We start from the raw sequence: 8,198 nt of genomic DNA, 5'->3' as shown, positions 1-8,198 counted from the left end.
TTTGGCCAGCTGGAGAGGTGTGAGGTTCGAACTCCAGCAACCTGAGGCTGACAGCTTTGTGGAAGCAGCCACTTAAAGGCCTGAGCTAGGGCCAGGCCCCGGCTCATTGACTTTTAAAGACCAAGCAGTGACATAGCCTCATCTGACTCTCCCATTATGCCTACTTAGACCATATTTAAAACATGTGAAAGCTATCAGAGTTAGACTTGGCTAGCGTTAAGAATTAGATGATGCTTTTTTATTTTTTATTTTATTTTATTTTTTGCAGAACCGGGGATTGAACTCAGGCCCTTAGCTTGCCAGAGAAGCGCTTTTTCCACTGAGCCATATCCCCAGCCCCCTATGATGCTTTTTTAAACCGTGAGGCAAGTTCACTGAATTGTCTTTCAGGTTTGGTGCCATATCAGTGAAGCGTTCTAGAAAACGTTTTTTAAAAATATTGTTTTCTGAAACTGTCTGGAACTTATTTTATGAGTGCTGATTTTGATTTCTGTCCAAGCAGAGGTAATCAGACTTACTGTCCCAGATTCTGGGCCATGGCCTCGTGTGATTCCCCACATCTCAAACATCAATCTGAATAGAGTAGCAGCCAGTGAACAAATACTGAGAGGTGTGCATGTGCAGGTTATGGAAGAAAGTTTGTGCTTCCATTTCTGTATCATGATCAATAGCAAACATTCTGGCAGGGGCTGGTGACCCAGGCCTGGTACCCTAGCACTCTGGGAGGCTGAGGCAAGAGGGTGGCAAATTCAAGCCTTGCCCTGGCAATGTAGCCACTTAGTGAGACCCTTTCTCAAAAAAAAAAAAAAAAAAAAAAAAAGAGCTGGGAAAGTTGCTCAGGGTTAAGGCCTGGGGTTCAACTTGCAGCACCACCAACCAAGAAAAGAAAACAACAACAACAACAACAAAAGCCCTAAGACCAATTTAATGCTTTTAATGAAAGTTAAATGTTTTAGAAATGAACCACAGGGGGCCAGGGAGATAGTTCAGTAGAACAAGTGCTTGCCTGGCAACCGCAAGGGCCTGAGTTCAATCCCTGGTTCTAAAAAAAAGAAAAAGAAATGAATCACAGGAGGATTTTATATTAGCTGTTGTGAATGAATGAGTTCTCAAGTTATACATACAAGGTGAAGTACAGCTTGAGATTAGAGCGATGGCTTAATATTCATTTTGTGGCTCTATTGAGTGAACCCAATGGAATGAAATTATAGACATTCTATACATACAGCATCCATGCTGAGTTCAAGCTCTGCCAATATCTAAGCATCTACTTTGGAAGGAAGCTATGCTCACCACTATACCACCAACACAGGCTAAGCAACTACTTTGGGAAAGTAGTTTACTTTGCTTAGATATTGTTATAGTCAACATTTACAGGGGAAACAATTTAAAACACGACACATAATTTATAGGATTATTTTATAGTAATCATTCACAGAGTCAAGTACAAAGTAGTGCAGGAAATCTGTCCACACACTACAGACCCACTGAATCCGGCTGAGGGCCTGGATCCTGAGGCTGTGTCCTGTGTGAGTCCAACTGGAAGCCTAGAGCCCACAGCAATGTCCCATGTAAGTCTGTTTCACAGATCTGTACTGGGAAGGACTGAAGGTCAGTGCTAAAAGCTAGAAAATCTGTGCAAGTTGATCACCAGTTGTCAGTCCACCACAGATTTTATTTGTAAAACTGGACTAGTGGTTATAGCTTCCTTCCTGCTAAGAGCTGCTGTCAAGATCAAATGACTGGGGCTGGTGAGATGGCTCAGTGGTCTAAAGCACCTACTTAGAACAAGCCGAGCAAAGCACAAGGACCGCGGTTCAATCCCCCATCACCACATGCCAGCCAGCCCCGCCCCCTGGTGGGCTGAGCTGCCCCCCCCAATATAAATAAATAAAATTAAAAAAAAAAAAAAGATAAAATGACTGGTGCCAGTGAGATAGCTCAGCTTAGACAGGCAAGCACAGGGGGCGCATTTTGATCCCTGGTACCACATGCTGCACCAGCCCAACCCCCAGGGTGGGCTGAGTGAGCCACAAAAAAAATAAAAAAAAAAAAAAAAATCAAATGAAAGGGATCATATCATTATTTTTAGAGACAAGGTGACATAATATTCACAGATCTGCTCTGGGAAAGCCCAAAGGTCAGTGATAAAAGGTAGAAGGTCTGTGCCAGTGGGATGAAGGATCTGTGCCAGCAGGCTGAGGGATCTGCACTGGAGCCAGAAGCGATCCTCAAAGTAAGAATCAGAGCCCACCCCCCAAAAGTATCACAGACATCTGTAGTGATAGGGAGGTCCCGAGCTCTTCCAGAGAGGACCATACCTGAGTTCCCATTAGGAAAGTCAGCATGACGAGCTTCTCCGGGAGACTGAGCACTGCACCGTCTTTCTTTCTGGCACCGGGAAGTAATGCCCAAAGTGAGGCCCAGAGCTCCCGCAAAATGAACTGCAACTGTTCTGAGAGATAACAAGGTCCCCAGATCATCCAACAATGAGAACAGTCGAGTTCATATAGGAAAGACGGCATGACAAGCTCCCCCAGGAGAACTAACAACCCCAATAGTGGCAACAGCTTCAGGAGAACCAACAGTCCTCAGTTCTCCAGTTCTCCTTTTTGTGCTGTCGGCAATAATCCTCAGGAGGGCCCTCTACACCCAGTACCACACTAAATCAGTTCAGCTGGGTTCACTACATCTGGATCACACATGTTTATTTTATTTATTTATTTATATCTATATCTATCTATATCTATATCTATATCTATATCTATATCTATATTTTTTTTTTTTTTGCGGAACCAGGGATTGAACCCAGGCTCTTGCACTTGCTGGAGAAGTGCTTATTACACTGAGCCATCTCCCCGGCCCTATTTATTTATTTTTTGTATTTTTTTAGGGAAGGGTCTACAGGGTGTTCATGGTCTCACTACTAGATCAGACTTGTAGTGACCCACCTGTTACAGCCTCCCAAGAGATGGGATGACAGGCACGAGCCACCACGCCCAGTCTCAACTGCTGTCTCAGCGCACCCCAGGGGTGGGGCCAGAATGGCAGGCTTGGGGATTGAACTCCTGGCCCCTGTACCTGCTTGTAGGCACTTTAATCCCCTGAGCTATTTGGCCAGCCCATACATATTTATTTTAACAGTACAAACTTAAGTTAATGCATAAGTTACCTGTTCATAAGCTCCTTGATCAGTATGCTTGCACATGACCAATTGCATGAAATAAATTTGCCAAGAGCCAGGTCTCTGCAGTATATTGTTCAATGCTAAAATAAAGCTGCTTCTCTGGAGATTTGCTTAGCTAAGGGCATGGTGTGCCTTCTATCTTTACAATGAAGTACAGACTACCTATTAAGTGTAGTCTTTCCTTTATTTGAAAAGGTCAAGTGGGACCATTCTCCAAAAAAAATTTAAAAGTTCTAGATGGTTAAATTTAGGTACTGAAACCCCTTCTGAGACTGTCCTGTGAATTTGGGCTGATAACACTATATTTCGCACTGGATTTTAGGCTGCATGTAACTCTATTTGATTACTACATAGCTGTTTTTGAGGAGTAGCAATAATCACACAAACCTGAGGAAGCCTGCCTCTTCTGATTGACCTGTTTCTGTCACAGTTTTTGCTCATAATATATATATATATATATATATATATATATATATGTATTTCCTGATATATTTTCACTAACGGCTTTTGCAGGAAATACTGATGTTTTACAGTCATTCTTTCCTTTCTTGTCCTTTAATTTAGGAGCTTTTCTTTCATTCCTTTATCACAGAGAAGAAATTACTTGAGCGTGCTGTCATATTCCTGCATCTAATTATTGATCACACACTTACCTGGCTTTCCTGTTTGTGATTTGCTTCTTTTTACATTTTACTTTGAAATGGTTTCAAACTTACAGAAGGATCTCAGGAATGGTACCAGGAGCTCCCACTTGCTCCTCAGCCAGAGACGCTGTCACGTTCTGCCAACTCTTTCAGTTACATCCTCCAATGCAAAAGGGTCCAGCCAGGGCCACACATTGTACTTAGCTGTTACATCTCTTTAGTTTCCTTCAATCCTGCAGAGGCAGGGCCAGGGAGATAGCTTAGTTGAATAAGCACTTGCCTGGCAAGTGCAAGGGCCTGAGTTCAATCCCTGGTTCTGAAAACAAAAAACAAAAAACAAAAAACAAAAAACAAAAAACAAAACAAAAAAAAAAAACAAATCCTGCAGAGTTTCTTGGTTATTTTTACATTACACATTAGTTAGGCTTGTCTGATGTTTCTTTCCACATGATGAGATTAAGGCCATGGCCTTTGGGAAAGTTGTCCCAGAACAGAACTGAGCTCCTATTACTGCAGGGTCCACACCTGTGTCGGTTTTTCCCACAGTGATGCTAATAATACCTGATGGCAAAATAAATAAATAAATAAATAAATAAACAAACTCTTTCCTTTTGAAAGTAACAACTCTTTTGAGGGGGAATTGAGGCTGGGTAAATATCTTATTCCCTATGATGAATGGCAATTAGAAGTTTCATTATTCCTTTTACATTTGTTAGTCATCTTACACAGAGTTATCTATCTAATCAGTGTATATTTATGAACTCCTGTTTTATTTAATAGGATAGAAACTTTATTATTATTTGCTGTTCAAATTATTCCATATTTGGGTAGTTACACCCCCATTTGAGCTGTGCCTGTATCTTTTTTTTTTTAATTTTTATTATTTTTTAAAATGTACTTTTATTTTATTTATTTATTTATGTGCGTGTGCGTGTGTGTGTGTGTGTGTGTTGTCAGCTCAGCCCACCAGGGGGCGGGGCTGGCTGACCTGTGGTGCTGGGGAATTGAACCGTGGTCCCTGTGCTTTGCGAAGCTTGTTCTAAGTAGGTGCTTTAGACCACTGAGCCATCTCACCAGCCCTTTTTTTTTTTTTTTTTTTTTTGGTGGAATCGGGAATTGAACTCAGGCCCTTGCACTTGCCAGGCAAGTCCTTATTCTACTGAGCCATCTCCCCAGCCCCTGCATCTGTGTCTTTTTCATATTTCTTGTCCACTTATGTATGCTTCCTTTCTTTTTGGTATCAAATGTTCCAGATTAGTCCTGAGATTTTCGTGGCCCAGACCTAGAACTGTCTCATCCACTTTCTTTTCCTTCCTTCCTTCCTTCCTTCCTTCCTTCCTTCCTTCCTTCCTTTCTTTCTCTTTCTTTCTTTTTTCTTTCTTTCTTTCTTTCTTTCTTTCTTTCTTTCTTTCTTTCTTTCTCCTTCCTTCCTTTTCTTTTCTTTCTTTTCCTTACTTCATTCTTTCCTCTCCCTCTCTCTCTCTCTCTCTCTCTCTGTTTTTTTTTCTGAGTAGGAAAGGTTTATTGGGGAAAAGGAATAACTCCTCAAAGATAGGAGGGGTCTCAAGTAGGTGCCACAGAGGCCCTTTCTTAGAGGTAATTTGTACAAGAAAGTCACAATGTGGGCACAATACAGCTCAAATTATAATCAACACATAGCATTACAAGTATAGCCACTTAGCTAATACAGATCCAGTAGGGAAGGAGGTCACATAGCAAGAGTATATGGCTGACATCATTAACCTTGGCTTATCTATGACTTCCAAAACAGAAACATTTTGGGAAGGGATAGATCCAGGTGTTCTGGTCAGCCACTTGAGTGTCTGATGCATAGCTGAATTTAATGGACTGGGTGGTACTAGTTATAGAATAATCTAAATTTTCCATTCATCCCTTATGGAGGTACCTGTGTGTGGCCATTTGACTTTAATCCTGAAGCCTTGCCTACTTCATATGTGCCTCTAGCCATAGTTTTGATATATTCTCATCTTCTGCACTGACTTCCTTTGGGGCCTGTCCTTGTATGACTTCCTATTAATTTCTATCTAATTTAGTTGTCTAAAATATTTTCCCTCTGAAGAGCTATCCATAACTGCAGCTAGAGAAGAATGGGTGCAGTTTTAATCTGTCTGCTTTGAGCTCAGAATGGTCACTGTAAGGGGCCAGGGAGATGGCTTCCTTGGCAAGTGCAAGGGCCTGAGTTCAATCCTTGGTTCTGCCAAAAAAAAAAAAAAAAAAAAAAAAGAATGGTCACTGTGTGTGGGACCACAGTAAAAGGCCTTCTCCAGAGAGCTAACTAAGCGGCCTTGGATAGAACTCACGGTGCAGCTTAGCAGTTTTGAGCTCCCTTTATATGATCCCTTTAGTGGATCCCTGAAAAAAGAGTCTGGTACATTTGTTGTTAGTCCCTCTTCATGGTCACTTGGAGTTTGTCAACCTCTAGTGAGGATGAACAAAGTTCACCAAGAGATTAAAGCATAGACAATTCAAAGCATGAACACTAGAATGGAATAGCAGCCTGGGGAAAGAGCCATGTTCAGACACTGCTTTTTAAAAATTAATTAATTAATTAGTTTCAGGGTCTCACTACGCAGGTTAGACTCATAGTAATTCACCTGTCTCAGCTTCCCCAGCACTGGGATTACAGGTCTGTGCCACCACACTTGATTTGGGGCTGACACCACACACCTGAGTTTCCAGGACCAGCATAGTATGCTGTACTGAGGATTGAACTTGGGTCCATTCTCTAGCCAGGCAGGTGTTTACACCACCCACTCAGCTATCCCCCTAGCCCCAGACATTGTTTTTTTTTTTTTTTTTTTTTTGAACCGGGGATTGAACTCAGATCCTTGTGTTTGCCAGTCAAGCACTTATCCTACTGAGCCATCTCCCCAGCCCCCCAGACATTGTTCTTAAGGGACTAGAATAGTGATTGTAATCAACTGGCTTCTAGATCTGTCTACCGATGGAGATTATCTGTAAATCTGATATTTCTTTTTAAGATTTTGTCTTTACAAGGTCTGAATTGCTGGGGCCAGGGAGATGGCTCAGCAGAATAAGTACTTGCCTTGCAAGTGCTAAGGCCTGAGTTCAATCCCCGGTTCTGGAAAAAAAAAAAAAAAAAAAAAAATCTGAGTTCTTTATCTAATGAGAACAAATTTCACTTATTAGTGCCCAAGTCCTTCAGTCTTAGATTTAATAAGATGCAAAGTTTGAGGGACAATTTTAGCTGAGGAATTCAAAGGCTCTTACTGAGCTTTTATAGCTGTTATTGTGGTTTTTTTAACCTCCGTGAACTGGAGTGGTTAAATACAGAGGCAACTGGAAACTACCGGTAGGGGTCAGTGATTGGGGCTCACTTTCTATACCTAGCTTTTATCACTGATATTTTCTTTTTTAAAAAAATGTATTTTAAGTTTGTTTTTTTTTTTTTTTTTTTTTTCAGAATTGGGGATTGAACTCAGGCCCTTGTGCTTGCCAGGGAAGCGCTTATTCCACTGAGCCATCTCCCTGGCCCCAAAAAATTTATTTTAAAGGGGGAAAAAAGTAAAGCAAAATTTTAAAACAAAACAATAGGGGAGTAACAATGGTTAATATATCATGTATTATTATCTTTAAATTGCTCAGAGTACAAGATACAGGCATTTAATTATTTAAACAATATTGACACAAACCTTTCTTTTTCAATGAACTAAGAGAAATTAGTAGTACAGTGATCTTAATTATCATATATATTATTTTTCCTATCCTTTACTCCATTCCCACAACTCAGTTTCTCTTTCCTTTTGAATAGTTTCTTCCCATTTTACAATATATAATTTTAAATACAGAGGCAACTGGAAATTTAAATACGTACATTTTGTATCTTATTTACTCTTTCTGCTTCTCACATTAGAGAGACAATATAATGTTTACACATGTGAGTCTGGTTTATCTGGTTTTTTCACTTAAGAGTATGAATTTTTTTTCCAAGAGTATGGTCTTGAGTTGCATCCATTTAACTATAAAAAATTCCAGTTTATCCTTCTTTATGGCTAAGTAGTAGTCTATTGTATAAAAACACCACATCTTTTTTATCCATTCCTCAGTTAATGGGCATTTGGGTTGTTTCCAAGATCTAGGTATTAGAAATTGTGCTGCTATAAACATGGGTGCACATGATATTTTTAATTCTTCTAGGAAGATACCTGAAAGGAGAATAGCTGGGTTGAATGAGACCTCCAATCCTAGTTTTTTGAGGAATCCCCACACTGATTTCCACAGTGGTTGCACCAGTCTACATTCCCACTAACCATGGAGAAGGGTCTCTTTTTCCCTCTAGTCTCTCCAGCATCTATTATTGGTTGATTTCTTTTCTTTTTTTTTTT

The sequence above is a fragment of the Octodon degus genome, unplaced genomic scaffold (assembly GCF_000260255.1).
Source record: "Octodon degus isolate 3935 unplaced genomic scaffold, OctDeg1.0 scaffold00053, whole genome shotgun sequence".
NCBI lineage: Eukaryota > Metazoa > Chordata > Mammalia > Rodentia > Octodontidae > Octodon > Octodon degus.
Note: the sequence above shows the minus strand (reverse complement) of the source record.